The 19,652-nt window shown below is 39.9% G+C and overlaps 1 protein-coding gene across 9 annotated transcripts in view; it reads left to right on the forward strand.

The window, feature by feature from the left end:
* The window catches only part of ACYP2 (acylphosphatase 2), a 247,490-nt gene that overhangs the window by 128,267 nt on the left and 99,571 nt on the right, over positions 1-19,652 (forward strand). The gene's annotated exons all lie outside the window — the stretch shown is intronic.

Genomic DNA, 19,652 nt, shown 5'->3' on the forward strand with positions numbered 1-19,652 from the left:
AAAGATGAATGTACTCTGTTGTTCCAGAAGATGATAATTTTGACTAAAACCATGGGTGAATTAGTTTATTTCAGTTCACCTTGACCAAGAATTTTCCCATAAAGGCATCTAATACTTCTAATGGAATTTTATCAGTAACTGGGAATGGTATACAGTAGGGATTGACATACTAGATAGCCTTTGGGCCAGATTTGGCCTATTGCTTGTTTTGTAAATAAAGGTTAATTGGAGCACAGCCTGCCCATTCATTCATGTTTTGTCTGCTGTTGATTTTGTGTTACCTTGGCAGAGTTAGCAATTTAAACAGACCTAATGACCACAAAGCCTCAAATATTTGCTCTCTGTCCCTTTAGAGAGTTTGCCAACTTGTGCTGTAGATGTCAGACAAGTTAAGGGTGTTGTAGAAGATCTAATTCATTGGATGCTAAGTTAGCGTAGGTGACCTTATAGGTCCTGTACAACTGATTCTATGGTTTTATACAGAGTTGATAATATACATATACTTAAAATTTGTTCATAGTTTTTTTTTTTTAATTTTTATTTATTTATGATAGGCACACAGTGAGAGAGAGAGAGAGAGAGAGGCAGAGACACAGGCAGAGGGAGAAGCAGGCTCCATGCACCGGGAGCCCGACGTGGGATTCGATCCTGGGTCTCCAGGATCGCGCCCTGGGCCAAAGGCAGGCGCCAAACCGCTGCGCCACCCAGGGATCCCTGTTCATAGTTTAAGAGAAGTAAATAGATGTATTCACCAATTCAGTTGTGTATATCTCTTCCAAAGATATTTAGCATGTGTGTGAAATGTGAATTTTAATAGCATTCTGCTTTGACTATGAAATGCCATTGTTTTGAATTTCTAGTTGTTACAGTGGTGGATTGGAATGAAGCAATGGCTTTTGTAAACAATTAGGTAGTGTCTAATTCAAAGTTATTCAAAATTTTTGAAAATAACTTTTCTCTGGCAGACCATTAGTGACATGGATTGCTATGGAACCAGAATTGCTAGCTTTTCCTAACTTTCCATCTGAGAATGGTAAAGCACTTAGCTAACATTTTTATGCCTTATTCATCAATGTTTCTTACACAAATAGATGGGATTATTAAGAAAGTTCCTTTGGATGTTCTGTATGAGTGTGGGTGTAGGTATGTTTTCCATTGCATGTCCTACTGAAATACAGAAGACATGGACATTTTTCAGGACAAAAATTCATTGAGGAGCTGTAATTTTGGAAAAAAATTTTGGTGTGACCTGATTGATATAAATCATTCCAATGGGGAATTAGAAACATAAAAAATATCTATAGTGGAAATGGAGTTCTTGCATCAGGTTTTAGTCCTCGAATACTAAGTCGTTTATTTTCCTTTGGAATATAACATCTTTATTAAAAACTACTTAAGTTCATGGTTTTTGCTTGCAAGTTTACATTTTAGATATGTGAATTTAGTAAGATAATAATATTTAAGAAATGTGTAATGGCAGCACTAATTTTAAAAATATTAGGTTTTATTTTTAAGAGAAATTTTAGGTGTACAGGGTGGCTCAGCGGTTTGGCGCCTGCCTTTGGCCCAGGGCACGATCCTGGAGTCCCGGGATCAAGTCCTGCATCAGGCTCCCGGCATGGAGCCTGCTTCTCCCTCAGCCTGTGTCTCTGACTCTCTCTCTCTCTCTTTGTGTCTATCATGAATAAATAAATAAATCTTTAAAAAAAAATAAAAAAAATAAAATAGAGTTCGACACATACCCCCTCACATCCGCTCCCACCCTAACCCCGTCCCATTTCCTTTATATTATGAACATGGTACATTAGTGTAGCACATTTGTTACAATTTTTGAGCCAATCTCGATATACTGTTATTAGTTTATATTGGAGTTCCAGTTTTGTGTTGTATATCTTGTGGGTTTTGACAAATGTATAATGACACATATCCACTATAGTATCATACAGAATAGTTCTGATACCCTAGGAATCCCATGTTCCGCCTGTTTATACTTCTGTCCCTCTCCCTTAGCCCCTGCCAACCAGTCATATTTTTATTCTTTCCATAGTTTTACTTTTTCCATAATATCTTATAACTGGAATCCTATAGTATTCAGCCTTTTCAGATGGGCTTCTTTTACTTAGAAATATGCCTTTAAATTCTTCCATGTTTTTTCATGGATTGAGAGTTCCTCCCTTCCTACTTTTGCAGGGTGTGTGTGTGTGTGTTTGTGTGGTTTTGAATTTTTTTTTTCAAAAAATAGATTTTGGTTAGATGGTACTTGTGTACATTGAATTTTAAAAGTTATAGAAACATGGAGTTTTTAAAACTTTTTTAAATTTTTAAATTTTTATTTTATTTTTAAGATTTTATTTATTTATTCATGAGAGACACACACAGAGAGGGAGGCAGAGACGCAGGCAGAGGGAGAAGCAGGCTCCAGGCAGGGAGCCCAATGTGGGACTTGATCCTGGAATCCTGGGATCATGCCCTGAACTAAAGACCCTCAACTGCTGAGCCACCCAGGCGTTCCCAAACTTTGCTTTTTTAGAGCAGTTTTAGGTTTACAATAAAATTGAGAAGAAGGCATAATGATATCCTGGGTATGCCTTCCCCCACACATGCAGAGCTTCCCTCATTATCTGTATCACTCACTAGAATGGCACCCCCCCCCCCTTTTATTAACCAAGGGTGACCCTGCACTGACACATTGTAACCACACAAGATCCACAGTTTGCCTTAGGGTTCACTCTTGGTGTTGTACATTTTAAGGTTTGGCTCATTTCTTTTTATTGCTAAATAGTATTCCACTATATGGATGTACCACAGTAAGTTTATCCATTCAGTTATTGAAAGACATCTTGATTGCTTCCATGTTTTGGCAGTTATGACATTAATTACTTTTGAAATATAAATAAAATAAAAATATACTTAAGTATTTATTATTATATATATTAAAGTTAGCTTGTATATGAAAATGTGAGCATAAAATATTTTTTAAAAGATATCTCAATTTTTCAGCAGCTTGAAACCTAATTCAGTCTACCCACTACAAGATAAATGTGTTGCTTTTGTTTTTAATTTGCAGAAAGTTTACATGGTTGTTGCAAAAATTCAAATGATATAGAATTATATGGGCTAAAAGATGTAGGCCTTGCATGTCTTTCTAAGATCATAGTCTTACACATTTTTTCTTATGTGTATATGTTAAAAATACATATGGTATAATCCTGTTATAAAAAAAATGTACAACTATATATGCCTATGTGGTTACATTTATCTCTTTATCATTTACAAAGATGGGATCATGCTATACCTATTGTTCTGCAACTTTTATACATTTCACAGTACTGTGTATTGTGGATATTTAAAAAAAAACTATAGTTGACTTACAATGTTACATTAGTTTCAGGTATACATCATAGTGATGTGACAAGTCTATACCTTATGCTGTGCTCACCACAAGTGTGGCTACCATCTGTCACCTTACAACACTGTTTAAATACCATGAATATCTTTTCATGGTAGTAAATGTTCTTTTAAATCACTGCAGAGTATTCCACTGTATGGATGAATCATAATTTAATCATTCATCTATTACTGGACATTCATACTCTTGTAATTTTTCGCTATTACAAATCTTATTGCAGGGAGCATCCATATTTACATATATATATATTTCTTTTTCATTTATTCTATAATTATTTATTTGGCATGTTATGTGTGCCAGGCAGTTCCAGGTAGGGATTCAGCAGTGAGCCAGAGATGATGTTCAATTTCTTGTGTGGGGAGACCCACAATAAACAATAAATAAACGTGATGTTTTCAGATAGTGGTAAATGCTGTGAAGGGAGTAGTGGTGGTTTTTCTACTTCAAATGTGGTGGCCGGGGAGGAAGTTTGCATGGAGCTGACATCTGAGCTGAGAGCTGCATGGCGTAGAGGAGGAGATGAGGCTGCCAGTGCATTGAGTCTGGGAGTGTGGCAGGGGCAGGAACAAGCAGCTGTGCATAAGGCAGGGTAGCGGGAGCATCTGCCTGGTATAGGCAATAAGGGTGCATGCGTGTAGGAAACCTGAAAATGAGAAAACTAGCTAAAATCAGCTTACTTTTTATTACCACTCTATGCCAGCAATTTTAACCAATAACATATGGTTCTCCGCCCCCGCCCCACCACAACACTGACATTGTGTGCTTATCCCTATATCTCTATAGTTTTGAAGTATTGAATCCTAGACATGAGTCAAATGAAGGCTGTGTGCATTTTAAATGTAAATCGGTGGTTCACTTTTAATTATAAACATTAAGTATTCTTCAGAGAAATACTGAATATAAAAACAAGGGCTCATGAATGAGGAAGTTTTGTTCTATGTATTTTTGTAAGTAAACAGTTGTATAGGCTTAGGTAATGTAAGTGAGTCAAGACTATTACAAAAATTAAGAAGTGAAAATTAAGAAATGAAATAAAGTCATCCATAAACTTGCCATTTAAAAATCAATACAAACAGGGAGGGGTGCCTGGGTGGCTCAGTGGGTTAAGTGTCTGCCTTCAGTGAGGGTCATGATCCCTGGGGTCAGGCTCTCTGCTCAGCAGAATCTACTTCTCCCTCTGCTTCTGCCTTCCCCCCACTCTTTCTCTCTTTCTCTCTCATCTCAATAAAATCTTTATTTTTTTGTTTTTTTTTTGTTTGTTTGTTTGGTTTTTTTTCTTTTTCAATAAAATCTTTAAAAAATTAATACAAACAAATACGGATACTATTTTGATTCATAATGGAACTATTTCTATTTCTGTTTCTCTTTTGCTGGGGTATTAAAGTCAAGATCTTAGTGATTTTAGAAGATACCCCAAATTAGGAAATTATAAAGCTGTTAGGCTTAGCAGAGTTTACCTAATATTTTAACCCTGTTAAGATCCTATTGGAACAGGCATCTCAGCCAATCATGTGAAGAAGGCATACCTGCGTGGGTGGGAGGCCTCCAAAATAGTCATCAGTCAAGTCTCTTATTGGGTAATGTCTTCTGGGATAATTTTTAATAGTTAAAATAGTCTATCGTGATAATTTTTTTATCCAGCAGATATGTAGTATATGTTTTCCCATGCCCCTCTGCTAGGCGCTGAGGGCACAAAGATGATTAAAGGTATCGTGACAAGTCTGGTCTGACTGGGGGAAAAGAGGTGAACAAGTGGATTCAGCACAAGGTGGGGCCTGTGAATGGGTGCAGGGTGTGGGGGTAGTGCACAGTGCAAGGGTGCCCTTCCTGCCCTGGGGAGCAGTCCAGGCCATGCCTCTCTTCTGGCCTCTTGTGCCACTGTTTTTCTCATTGGCTTTTAGTCCCTCCACCACAACGTGTTCTTCTACCCTTAGGACTTTTGCAGAAGCTGCTCTCTCTGCCTGGAATTTTGATCTCCAAGCCTCTCTGATTATTCCCCACCCAGCCTGTTAGGTTTAACAGCCCATGTTCTGCTTCTTCATGACACTTACTACAGCTGTTAGGAAGAATTACTTGCTTACTATCCCCCACCTCCACCCCCAGAGAACGCTTGCAGCTGTAAGTAACAGGAAGCCTGATAAACAAGTGGCTCGAACTAACAGGGGTTGAAGGAGGCTGGAGGTCAGGGGACGTGGGAGGTGGTTGTCTTATCCATGTCAGGTCTGTGGTGTGCAGGATTCGCTGGCTCTTTTCCCTCCTGGTTGTAAAATGACCTTACTCACATCCAAGGCTGAAGGAAGGCATGGCCCTGGGTCTATCCTTTTTTTTTGCCTCGGAAGCAGACTTTCCGAGAAGCCTGCAGCACACTTTCATGTGTGTGCTGTTGCCATCTGTAGTTGTGATCAGTTGTTCCAGCAACTGATATGGAAGGTAAGTGTTTTGTGTTCTTTTATGAGCTGGTCAATCTGGTGCAGCCACAATAGGAGACAGAGACACGGAAGGAAAAAAGTTTATTATACTTAGAACTCCTAGAGACAGAGGGTATGGCCTGCCATGCAGGGCCACAGGGAAATCAGGGATCCCCAGGGTGGTCAGGAGGGAGCAAAGGGAAGGTTAAGCCAGAGCCCATGTTAGGGTTTCTGAGGGAAAGGCAAGACAGGGCACGGTGGACAGTTTAGGATCGCATAGTTTGAGTCATTCCAGAGGGCTTTGGGTTTTGGTTGCCTGGTACCTGGCCCTGGGATGTTTAGGGAGAAGAATATTGCCTCCTGGGATGCGGGGTGTGATAGAGGAGGTGTGAGGCTCTGGATTGCTTAGTTTGCATATTAAAGGTGTATTGAGTGCTGAACTCTGCTATCTCTAAGAATCTAGTCCCCAGGAGAGTCAGGTTCCATGGGTCTCCCCTTGCCCCACTACACTGGCTAGAAGGTTTTTTAAGATGTCAAAACAATATACAGAAAGTAAAAGAAATAATACGATGAGAGAATAGGGATAATTAAGACGTGTTGGGTTCACTGTTCATGTCCATCCCACCCCCCGAGACTCGTTACAAGAAGGGATTGTGTGTCCTGTCCTTCCTTGAACTCCCAATGTTGAGCACAGTACCTGACACACCGACTGGTGACATGTATGTCAGGAAAAGGAGGTAGAATAAGGACGTCCCAGGGAATATTCAGTACAAAGGCATTGAGCTGAAAGAGCCTCCTTTGTGTCTTTGGGGACAAGTGATGGGAGCAAGGCAGGTGACAAGGACAGTCGGAAATTGAGGCTAGAAAAGTAGGGTGGGGTCAAACCGTGAAGAGCCTCGAATGTCAGGGTAATTCATCCGTTCCCTGTATTAGCACTGGGGAGTCACAGAAGAGTCTCAGGCAAGGGAGTGGCAGTAGGATTTATGGGTTAGGAGATTGTGTTGGTGGTGAGGTGTAGGAACTGGGGGCAGAGCGATTGGAGTCAGGGGGGCTGATCAACATCTGACTCTAGGGTAGAGTCAGAATAATTTGGGGGAATTTGGAGAGCATCATTTTGAAGTCCTCTGCTAAAATAGTAATCCTCCAATTTTGACCCTGGACCTGTAGCATCAGCAGGACATGGCAACTTGTTAGAAATGGAAATTCATGGGACGCTTTGGTGGCTCAGTGGTTGAGCATCATCCGTAGGCCCAGGGCGTGATCCTGGGTCCCAGAATTGAGTCCCACATCAGGCTCCCTACAGGGAGCCTGCTTCTCCCTCTGCCTGTGTCTCTGCTTCTCTGTGTCTCTCATGAATAAATAAATAAAATCTTAAAAAAAAAAAAAAAAAGAAATGGAACTTCAGGGGCTCCTACTGAATCAGAATCCCTGCGGTGGGCTTAACAGTCTGTTGTGACAAGCCCTTCAGGGGACTCTGAAGCACTAAAGCTTGAGAACTGCTACCTAGAGCAGTAGATATTTGAGGTGAAGAGCTTAGTCATCTGGTCTTATGCAACCAACCTGCATGTAGAAGCACCTGTGCAGCTTTAATATATATATTTTTTATGTCAGGTTGGGCCCTAGGTCAGGGCCTCACATCAGATCAATTAAATAAAAATCTCTGGGGGTGGGAACCAGACACCAATTTATCTCTGTTCCTCCCAGAGAATTCCAGTGTGCAGCCAGGGCTGAGAACTACCCATCTTGTGTAGCCTTTAATGATGAGAAAACTCAGGACTTCCAGACCTTGCTCAAGGTCATACAGCAAGTTCAAGTAAGAGTGATTCTTTTTTTCTTTTTCTTTTTTCTTTTTTCTTTTTTCTTTTTTCTTTTTCTTTTTCTTTTTCTTTCTTTTTCTTTCTTTCTCTTTCTTTTCTTTCCTTTCTTTTCCTTCTTCCCTCCCTCTCTCGATTTTTCTTTCTTTTTGAAAGAGAGCATGTGTGTGCAAGGGTGGGAGGGGCAAAAGGAGAAAGAGAGACTCTTCAGTAGGCTCCACACACACTGCAGAGCCCAACTGGAGGCTGGATCTCACAATCCTGAGACCATGACCTGAGCCGAAATCAAGAGATAGATGCTTAACCAACTGAGCTGCCCAGGTGCTGTAAGAGTTCATTTTTTAAGCTGTCTTCTCTGTGCTGTAGTGAACACTATCCCCACTTTTTATTGTTTTAAAAGATTTTATTTGTTATGTTAGAGAGTGAGAGAGCAAGCAAGGGGAGCTGCAGAGGGAGAGGGTGAAGCAGGCACCCCACTGAGCAGGGAGCTCAGTGCAGGGCTATAACCCAGGACCCCCCCCTCCCCCCCCTCCATCATGACCTGAGCGGAAGCCAGATGCTTAACTGCCTGAGTCACTCAGGTGTCCCATTCTCACTTTTTAATAAATTGCTTTTACAGACTGGTTTTTAAATCATTCACAATGACAAAACTGACAAATTATTAGAGGGGAAAAATAGGTTACAGGCAGGATTATAAACCTTTACTTTCTCCTTTTAGTTAACATTACTTCACACTTGAGAAAGTTACCCTTTTTGTAAAGATTTTGTAAAAATATTTTTTCAATGTTAATGAAAACTAGCGTATAGATAACATACGGGTAAATAGTGCTTTGTCATTTGTGTGTTTAAGTAATGAGAACCTGTTTTCAAACTCTAGGTGGAGCTCTTTGGTTTATATGTTCATTATTCTATTTATAATTTTGAGAGTCTGTTTAAAAAAATTTTGGGATTTTTGTTAAAAAGACATTTAAAAATTTATAAGTATTTTTAACATTTCTAATTCTCCTTTTCTTGTTTTAGAGCCATATTGATAAAAACTTCTATTTTTGTTTCATTGCTTGATGAAAGAATCCAAATCCAGGCCTCAAAAGAGTCCTTTTCAAATCCATCTTAAATCCGTACTGTTATCTCCTGATGTTTAATGAATAGGATGTTTCCTATGGTTTTTGTTTCTGATAAGTCTCAGTGTTGAATTTACATAAGATGGGATGCCTTTTGTTGGTGGAGAAAGACTTTGTGGAGAACGCAGTTGTTGCTATAGTAATTTCTTCAGCTGTTTTTACCCCATTGTGTACAAAGGAGTATTAACAGCTACCTTCCTGTAGCAAAAATGAGCTATTTTCCTGCCACTTCTTTTTTTCTTCCTTGTTTACGAGCTCAGTATTCTCCCTTCTACTGAGAGTGCACTTGAAGCAAAATTCCCAGGATAGGCGGCATGTTATTTTTGGATGGCATAACTCAGTGGTTGTGGTTCCTGGACCAGCAGAATCACCACTGGTAACACCTGGAGGTTTGTTAGAAATGCCTGTTCTGGGATCCCAACCCAGACCTACTGAACCAGAAACCCTGGGGTAGGGTCTAGCAATCGGTGTTGAGCCTCTGGTTTAAGCTGTTTTGAAAGGAGGTAAATCTCCTATTCGTTGATGCCTACATCCAAAAACTCCTATGCAGTGAATCAGCCGTGCTCATTTAGGTTCTCAGGTGCTTTTGAAATTAGGTAGGGATTTTGTTTAAAGGCAGAAGTCTTGATTAAGTTTGAGGTGGAGCCTCTTTCTCTGCATTTCTAACAAGCTCACAACTGATGCGCATTTTTCTTGCCCATGCATTAAATTTTGAGTAGGGAGGCTATTGACTAGGATATTGAATACGCTCATGCCCATATAGGACGGTCATCTATGATCTAGTAAAATATACTTTTGATTGAGTATGCCTAAAGATTGAATATGCCTGATTGAGTCCATGAGTTTTCCCTTATCAATCACAGTGTGAAGAGGCAATTTCTAGAATGTAATGCTGCCTTGTCTAGTTTAAAGTGACTTACCCTTGTTAAATGCTACAAGAGGGTTTATTTGCAGGAATCTGAGACCCTCTATACTAAACAAGCACACTTGAGGATTGCATTATACTTTTTTAATCAAGGAAACTAGTTCATTCATGGCATGATAAAGCTAGAGAGATGATTCTGAAGTTTGGTGTTAGCAGGCAAAATAATTTCAGCCAAAGAAGTGGTTCACAAATGTTTGAAATCAGTCATTGAGTGCTTCCATTTATTGAGCACCTGCCATGTGAAGCATTGCACTGGGCACTTAGGGAAATCAGGAAGAAAAAAAAATAAGTCCTTGACCTTGAGATTATAGTCAACCTGAGGAAATAAAACCAATGCCTGTGAAAGTTAATTACCAGTATAGGGAACATTCTGTTAAATGGTAAAGAAGTGTGCTGTAACCTCAGAAGACCAAAGTATAGCTATTGGCTGAGGAGGTTAAAACTATGGAGTCTGGGTTCTGGGGCTAGTAAAAATTGGGATATTTAAAAGGGAATGACAGAAGGGGACTCCACAGAAGACAAGGTGGTGTGGGCCAAGGTGTAGCTTCTAGGAGTGAGCCTTCGGTACACGTGGGAACAGGGAACTATTTCAGACCACAGAGAGTTTAGACTTGTTGTTTTGGGTATGTTATGAAGGTGAGCAAGAGCTTGATTGGTAAGGATTTAAGTGCCAGGCTTATGAGTTTTGACTTTAATTCCTTGTGCACCAGGGAGCTATTGAAGAAGGCTTTGGTGGGGGGCGGGGTGTGTGAATGACCCAATCCTGATGATTTAGAAAAAGGTCATTAAGGAAATATGCAGGATGAATTGAAGTGGCAAAGACTGGAGGCAGAAACACTTGTCGGATTGCATTGGGTGGCTTTGGCAGTAGGCCTGAGAGAACGCTGCACGAAATAGGAAGAGATTTGGCAAAGGAGCAATCTTTTTTATTTTATTTTATTTTTTTATTTTTTCAAAGGAGCAATCTAAACTGAAAATACAAGTATATTAAAAAGTTAAGATAAAGTAATTTAAATGGCCAGCTAGGGGCACTTGGGACTATAGGTCTCTCCTTTTGAGGTCCTCCTTGTAGCAAACAGGCTTATTTCCCACATAACCATCTAGAAGACCCTGAGTAGAGTAGGTGAGTTAAGTAATCCTACCTTTCTAATAGTTTGAGATTTATATCTTATTACACATTTATCTTGTGGGTTTTATATCTCCCTTTATGGTCCTCTGCCTTACTTTCTGCAATCACGAGTATGTTTTGCATACTGTCAGTCACAAATTCCCAAGCTGGAAACCCACTGTTAGGTAGTTCTTTCATCTTTTTTTTTTTTTTTTTTAAAGATTTTATTCATTTATTCATGAAAGACACAGAGAGAAAGGCAGAGACCTAGGCAGAGGGAGAAGCAGGCTCCAGGCAGGGAGCCTGATGTGGATGTGACTTGATCCTATGACTGCGGGTCACGCCCTGAGCCAGGGGCAGATGCTCAACCACTGAGCCACCCAGGCGTCCCTAGTTCTTTCATCTTAAGAAAGCAATCATCTTAAAAATTTAAATCTAGAAGGAACCTGAGAAGTAATTGAGTATAACATATACACATTCTCTGTCTCTTTCTCTCTTACGCTTTCTAGACAGCAGAAGCCCTCCAGAACTTGAGGCAGGAGGAAACTGCACTTGAAAATAATTCCCAGTATCATCATACCTCATCCATGATAAGATGGTTTACAGAGCTGTGTCTGACCTGATCACAGGTGTTTCAGGCTGGAAGTGGTGGGGAGGGGCGGCAATCTTGGTATGAATTGAACACTCTGAACCAGTCCTCAAAGAGTCTCCTCCCCGCTTTACCCCAGGGGAAAGTCAGTGTCCCTTGGACCTTAGGTGGAGGGATCTTCTGGCAGGAAATCTAGATGGCTCTTGACAATTGATGGCCTTTTGCAGATTATCTCTCTGAAAAAATCCCTGGAACACTTACAAGGTTTGAGTTGGAACCACTTAGCCTAACTTATTGAAGAAAACACAATACCTTACTACACCAAAACACACTAGTGTGAACTCTAAGATTGCAGCTGTGTATTTTAGTTCAGTTACTCAGCAAAATTGGAGCCTTATCCAGTGGTGCCTCGTCATCGTGAGTGCAGCCTCAATTATCAACATGCCGTCTGGTCAGCTAGCCAAGGAGACTAAGGAGTGTATTTTCCATATGGCTGTGATACTGTCTTGAGAGCATCCAGAGAATTATGTAAGATCTTTGATAAATGATCTGATGCATTGATGATTGTCTGTTTCCTGGAAGGTAAGCATTCATTCATTCCATGAAATACCTACTGTATATCAGGTAGGGTGATGGAACTGTGGTTACAAAGATGAGTAATGTAGTCTCTGCCCTCAAAGACTCCAGGAAAGACCGACAAATGAATTTGTATACAAGATGAAGCAAGACAAGGATTTGACATAAGAGGGTCTTTGGAGCTGTGTAAAGGACTTCACCCTTCTCAGAAACTGAGGCCCTCCTGCTTCTGTTGTCATCTATATGCCAAGGTGACAATCATTCTGACACTGTGATATTTTATTATTGCTCAATCATGTCCCCATCTTCAGTTTGGTTGATGCTTCCGTCCTTGTGAAATCTGCCAAACAGAACCAGGTAATCTCTGATTATGGGCCAGACCAAGTGCCTGAGTTAGAAGCCTGAACAGTCAATACTCACCTTTTCACTAGCAAGGTAGTTAGGCTGCCTTGCTTCTCATTTTGAAGTTTTTCCATAACCACAGACATATGAAGATTTTTGCAGCAGTTTGGCTTTTGTACTCCTGCCTTTCATGCCACCCCTTGTCCTATTTCTTGGTTTGACATTTACCATCCTAGTATCCATGGTAATGCCGAGCTGACAAATAGAACTCACAGGCAGGGAAGGGCAGTGGCTCCTTTTAAGAAAGGATCTGTTTTGTTTAAAAAAAAAAAAAAAAAAGGGATCCCTGGGTGGCGCAGCGGTTTGGCGCCTGCCTTTGGCCCAGGGCGCGATCCTGGAGACCCGGGATCGAATCCCACATCGGGCTCCCGGCGCATGGAGCCTGCTTCTCCCTCCGCCTGTGTCTCTGCCTCTCTCTTTCTCTCTGTATGACTATCATAAATAAATAAAATTAAAAAAAAAAAAAAAAAACAAAAAAAAACAAATACGGGGATCCCTGGATGGTTCAGTGGTTTAGTGCCTGCCTTCGGCCTGGGGCGTGGTCCTGGAGTCCCGGGATTGAGTCCTGGGATCAAGTCCCATGTTGGGCTCCCTGCATGGAGCCTGCTTCTCTCTCTGCCTGTGTCTCTGCCTCTCTCTCTCTGTGTCTCTCATGAGTAAATAAAATCTTTAAAAAAATAAAAATAAATTTTAAAATAAATAAATATAGGGATCCCTGGGTGGGTCAGCAGTTTAGCCCTTGCCTTCAGCCCAGGGTATGATCCTGGAGTCCCAGGATCGAGTCCCACATCAGGCTCCCAGCATGGAGCCTTCTTCTCCCTCTGCCTGTGTCTTTGCCTCTGTGTGTCTCTGAATAAATAAAATCTTTAAAAAATAAAAATTAAAAAAATAAATACTTGCAACAATTACTTTTGTTGTAACCATCACAAAATGGCAAGCCTTAGGTCTTTTCCTATTACCACATCTGTTAACCTATGTCTTTCTGCTTCCAGCCCTAGCTGAACATAAAAATATATCCTACGTATCACCACTCATTTCATCCAATTCTTGTTAAATTTAGCCAAAACATTTTTTGGTCTTGATTGAGTTATCCAACACATCCATTATTTCTCCCACCTCATCAACTGAGAAATTTGACAAACCTATTTCTATATCATTGTCCAAGTAAGTGGTGACAGTATTGAACAGGATAGTGTTCAGTAACATGATTGAGAAACTATATATGATTGCAAAAATATAATGATTAGAGTATTTTGGACGTTATAAATATTTTTAAGTAGATAGGAAGTATAGGAATAGCATAATGAACACTTAGATTTCATAGTTGTAATATGTTTCTAGATTTCTGTCAAAAATATAGATACTATTTTTTTTTCTTGATTTGGATAAACTGGGTATAAAAGATACTTGAGGCACTGTTTGGGGGATATTTGAATATGGCCTGGGAACTGAAGAACATTCAGGAATAGATGTTAAATTTGTTAGGTGTGACAGTAACATCACGGTTAGGTAGGAAAGGTCTTTGTTTTTCACAACTGTATCATGAAGTATTTGAAGTATGAATGTTGTGATGTCGTTATTTTACTTACAGTTCTTCAGCCTGTCATGAGGAAGCCCCAGGGTACACAGTTGGGTAGAAGGTGCCTAAAGAGAGAGTAATGGCTAATGGTCTGATATCAGTCTGTACTGATAGTTCTTTTGAATCTGGAATGTTTTGGTAAGTTCTAAATAACAAGCCAATTTTTAAAAAAGATTTATTATATGTAGAGAGGGAGAGTGTGGGGTGGGATGGGCAGAAGGAAAGAGTCCTAAGCAGACTCTATGCTAAGCATGGAGCTCGATGTGGGGCTCAGTCTCATCACCCTGAGATCAGGACCTGAGCCAAAACCAAGAGTTGGACGCTTAACCAACTGAGCCACCCAGGAACCCCACAAGCCAATTAAAAAAAAAAAACTTACCATATTATATGCAAAGCAGAAATCCTCCTTCTGGTCCCTGTGCTATCCCAGAGCCTTAAGCCATCTCATTTCTCCACCCTTAGTATTACTGTAATTTATAATAAAGTGTTTTTGTATTTTGGTATAGACGTCTCAAAACTGTCCATTTTGCTCTTGGCTCCATCCAAACATGCCCCAGACAAAACCACTGTGTCAAATCTGCTACATCAAAATAATCCAATAAAGGAAAAAGGCAACATGAATGGTGAATTAGGGACCATAAAAAGTAATGGATATTACCGAGGAAAGAGGTATTAATATAATTTTACTCGCATTACCAGGATAATATTTAGACAGGTGTAGTAGAATCAATTATATATCTACAGAGTTACTTAAAATATATATGGTAGTCATTGAATTAAAGTAAGAAATTCCATTTAATAAGGAAGAACCGTGAAAATGAATATAAAACATCTCTTAGGAAAATGTAACATGGATGATAGGACACCAGTACTAGGGAGGATGATTATTATAGATAATACATTAGTTGTAGTCTGGCTGTATCTGTAACTCTTAGAGATAAAATTTTGAGTGTTGCAGTTTTCTGGAGAGCTAAGGATGACAAAGGCAAAATATGTATTGCATGTGCTCAATTAAATGGCATACAAAATGGGCAGCCATGGTGAAACACGGCTAAGATGAGCCCAAACTTTATTTTTGGCCCCAGTTTCCATCCCTTTAAACCTGTTGGGATTTGTAAAACTATTTTGCTGCCTAAAGAGCTGATTAGGAATATTAGAGGGTTGTTTTTTTTTTTTTAACCTTAATAATTTTATTTTATTTTATTTTATTATTATTTTTTTAACCTTAATAATTTTAGATGCTCTTCTTTGTAAACTACTAAAGTATATTACATTCTTCCCTTTACCTCCCCCTTACAGTTGGAAGCTGTTTTGCAGATGTTGGCCTTTTCTGGACAACTCCAGTCTATAATTTCAGAACAAATATTCCAGGGCCAATTAACATTTGTAGTGTTATTTGTGCTAATGCCAAATGGTCACTGTGTTCTTGAGTTCTCCAGTCCTTCTATGGTATTCTTCTCAACTTTGTTGGGTCTGCTTGGATTTTATTGATTTCTGTAAATTTGGGGGCATGCCCATGAAAGCCTTTCCGTCTCCCCCTAACCTTCTATTTCTAATCTATGGGCATCACTGACATAAATACACACGTACTTTTATTTGGCCCTGACATCAGAAAAATTACTAGACAGTCTTCAGCTTCTAGGAATTTGGCTTCAAACTAGCTATGGTCTACTAGCTATATCCATGTTATTCTAGACATTTTTGACAAACAGCTCACAGGAAAGGTCCACAAAAAATAATAGGTTTATTTTTCACTAAAGAAAACCACAGCCTCGTGTTTTTGTAAGTTAATTTTGTTTTTCAATAAAATAACTGCACTTGTTTTAAAAGTCAAATAGGGCTAAAAATAGCAGCAGCCTCCCCTCTCCAAACCATTCCATCCTACTCCTCAACAATTGTTTTAATGATTTCTTTAGGTGTTCCTTTGAATTTCTAATTAGTATCCTTAAAGTATACTTAGAGTATACAGTATGTATGTCTCTACTGACTTTCTATTACAATAGACGAAGAGGTAACTTGTTAAATTACTTATACCACACTTATATTTCCTCATCCCCCGCCGCCCCTCCCGTGTGTCTTTATCTGACTTTGGGTTAAATGAATCAGCATTCAGCTTTTGTATTCTGAGATCTCGGTGTTCACTGCTAGGTAGGTAGTATATCCTCCAAGAATATACTTGTGAGTGCTTGGGAGGCGACCCTTGCAGGTACCTGTAGCTTGCCTCCCCGTCTCCTCCCTCCCTCCCTCCTTTTCTAGACTTATGTATTTTAGAGAGAGTGAGCACAAGCATGTGAGTGAGCAAGGGGAGGGACAGAGAGAGAGGGAGAGAGGAAATCTCAAGCAGACTCCCTGATGAGCACAGAGCCTAGGGTGGCTCCATCTTCCAACCCTAAGATATGACCTGAGCAGAAATCAAGAGTCAGTTACTCAATTGACTGAGACACCCAGATGCCCCTTTTTCTTTTAGAGCCTGGGAGGGAGTACAGCTGTAATTCATCCCCCTAAGAAGCCCCCAGGGAGGAATCTGGCTCCATTTTTTGTCTCGTTTTTATAATTTGGTAATACTTAATGGCATTTGTCAGTTATAGACTGTTGGCAAACTTTTGTCTCTGAATGCAGTTATATTTTATTAAACACTTTTAAAAAAAATATTCTAGGGAGGGTGGAGAGGGAGAGAGAATCTCAGGCAGACTTCATGCTGAGTGCAAAGACCAACATGAGGTTTGATCTCAGGACCCCAAAATAATGAGCTGAAATAAAGAGCCAGATGCTTAAGTGACTCAGCCATTCAGGTGCCCCAAAAACACTTTTTGTCATAAGCCAAACATAATTTCTTTGATGGATTTGAGCATGTTCGTATCTCTGGCTAGAGTTTGAAAAGTCTTGAGGGCAGGGATTCTCAATAGGGGAGTTGAGAAGGAAAGGTTAGGATTTGGAGAAGCCACAGGAAGAAGGGAATGTCTTTTTTTATTCTTGGTCTCTTGACTTTATCTGAAGCTCCTGAACTCCTGGAATGGAATATAGTTATGCAGTCAAGGGTGGCAGAAGGATTCTTGCTCATGGTTAACCTTTTACTGTTCTTCCTATCGCTTGTGAGTGGGGGGAGAGGAGTGGTTACATGAGGCTGAGCATGCTGGTTTTTGAGGCTTATGAGCTGATCTCCTATTCCCAAGGTTTCCTGCTGACCTTCCTTCGTGTCTGCTCTGGACCAGCCCCAAATATGGACTCTTTCAGTGTCACAAAACTACTTAAAAGAACTTTAAAGATGCAGGAGCTCAGGGGCACCTGGGTGGCTCAGTGGTTGAGCGTCTGCCTTCGACTCAGATCGTGATCCCAGGGTCCTGGGATTGAGTTCCACATCGAGCTTCCCACAGGGAGCCTGCTTCTCCCTCTTCCTATGTCTCTCATGAATAAATAAACAAAATCTTAAAGAAAAAAAAGATGCAGGAGCTCAGTTTGCAGTCACAAGTATCCTCACATTGAAGATAGCAATTAGAATAGGAAATATTGTAGAAGAATGAGTTCATTGTTACCTATCTATTGAGAGTTTTCACTTCTGATGACCGAATTTACAAAAAATCAGTAACTTTAGCTGCTAGGAATTTTTCTTTGCATAAATTGAGCAGACTCTATTGATGTCACTTGTGGTTATATAAGAATTACAATGTGTTATTGGCTGCTAGATATGTTGTTACCCTGCTGGAGAACAGCGGTGGCAGTTTCTTTATGAAGGTCAGTTTTCGTGAATAGAAGAATTACAAACAAAATTAACTGGGGAACTTAATTTTATTTCATGTAAGAGATTACTTCACCCCTTAAGTTAATGATTCTAAAAATCTGAACTGGAAAACTTAATAATAGACTAAGTAGATCTAAGCTTCTTTGGAAGTTATACTTGTCAATTCTATTTTTGGTTTCTTAGGAAACAAGCTAAAAACCGCTTTTTAGGACTTAATACATTTCTAATTACATTTCTTCTCTTTAGAGAAGCTTGTTTTTCTTAAAAAGAGGTGCTGAGTTCTTTAACAGGGATATTGGTTTTAAAAATTCATATTCCCTCCAACCATACTCATTAAAAATCTATGTATATGTTTGCAAAGGGATCACATGAAAGTCCTGTTTTTTGTTTTATTTTTTTTGAAAGTCCTGTGTTTTAAGTAAACTTTTCACACTGAAGTCATTGAGTATGATCACATGCTTTCATTTGGGAACACATTTGTAGCAACTGAAATGATGGCCTGGGTTAAATTACTCTGATCTCCCCAAATCCGCAACACACAGCATTGTATATAACCCAGGATAGTGAATGGTTATGGAGACAGAGTTACCTTCCACTCCCGGACTAGGAACAGTGAGCCTGAGTGGTGAGGACTGTGGACTGCACTGCAGGCAGCCCTCCGCTCCTCTGTCTCTAGTTGGTAGCTGGTGGACCTAGCACGTTGCAAGGTTTACATGTTACCTTGATGGATTTCCACTGAATTGCTCACATCTTTTCCAGACACTTTAAAGATTAAAAGTGGAAGGAAAAGGATAATTTTTCAGATGACTTGCTGCCCCTTCTGGGAGTGTGAGTAGAGGGAAATGGTGCAAACTCTCAGCCTGTCTGCCATTTAATGATGTGGTGTCTTTGACATTGGCCATGTGGTGGTTACTGATGACTATCCACCTACACTCACCAAGTTCCAGGGAGATTGCTACTGTCCCTGACAATCTGTAGAGGCATGGGGAGTTCATAAACGTTTCTGTCACACTCTCTTCATTGGCCAGGCACCTGTTCCATTGGCCATCTTTGTGCTCCGCCTAATACTGCAAGTTTGGAGGGCCCCCATCATCACATGGTTATCCCCTTGTCATTTAGTTCTCCAATCAAATAGCCCTTCCTCAGAGAGGTTTGTGGGAGACTCCCATCTAGGTATGCTTGGTGTCCCTCTCTGTCACCCTAGCCTTGTTTTCACCATGGCACTTAGTGCCATTGGATATTTTTGTGTTTTTCTCTATCTCCTTTCAGAATTGAAGCTCCAAGAGAATTGAGCCTGGTTCAGTTCATTCTGACTGGTTCAATGGTATAACCCCATCATCAAGGGAAGGGGTTCCAAATTGGTTTTTCTTGTCATGGACCAGATAAGTACTTTAGGCTTCATGGGCTAAATAGTCTCTGTCACAACTACTCAACTCTATTCTCAAAGCTCAAAAGCAGCCATAGACAATATGTAAACAAATGAATGAAATTGTGTTTCAGTAAAGCTTTGTGGACACTGAAACCTGAATTTCACATAATTTTTATATGTCATTATTAGTCTTTTTTCTTAACCTTTTGGGGAGATAGCTTTATGGTCTTATTTTTTAAATGTATGCACTAACAAAATACTCAAAATAAGCACTTGGTTTCCCAATATAATATATATATGTATATATACAAATATATAATATGTATATATAAATATATACATGTGTATGTAAATATATATAAATAAAATGTCCGTATACTTAACATATGGTGTTATATTAGTTTCTGGTGTACAATATAATGATTCAACAATTCTTTTTTTTTTTTTTAAGGATTTAATTTATGTATTCATGAGAGAGACAGAGAGAGAGGGAGAGGCACAGAGAGGCAGAGACACAGGCAGAGGGAGAAGCAGGCTCCATGCAGGGAGCCTGACGTGGGACTCGATCCTGGGTCTCTAGGATCATGCCCTGGGCTGAAGATGGTGCTAAACC

This window comes from Vulpes vulpes, chromosome 16 (assembly GCF_048418805.1).
Source record: "Vulpes vulpes isolate BD-2025 chromosome 16, VulVul3, whole genome shotgun sequence".
NCBI lineage: Eukaryota > Metazoa > Chordata > Mammalia > Carnivora > Canidae > Vulpes > Vulpes vulpes.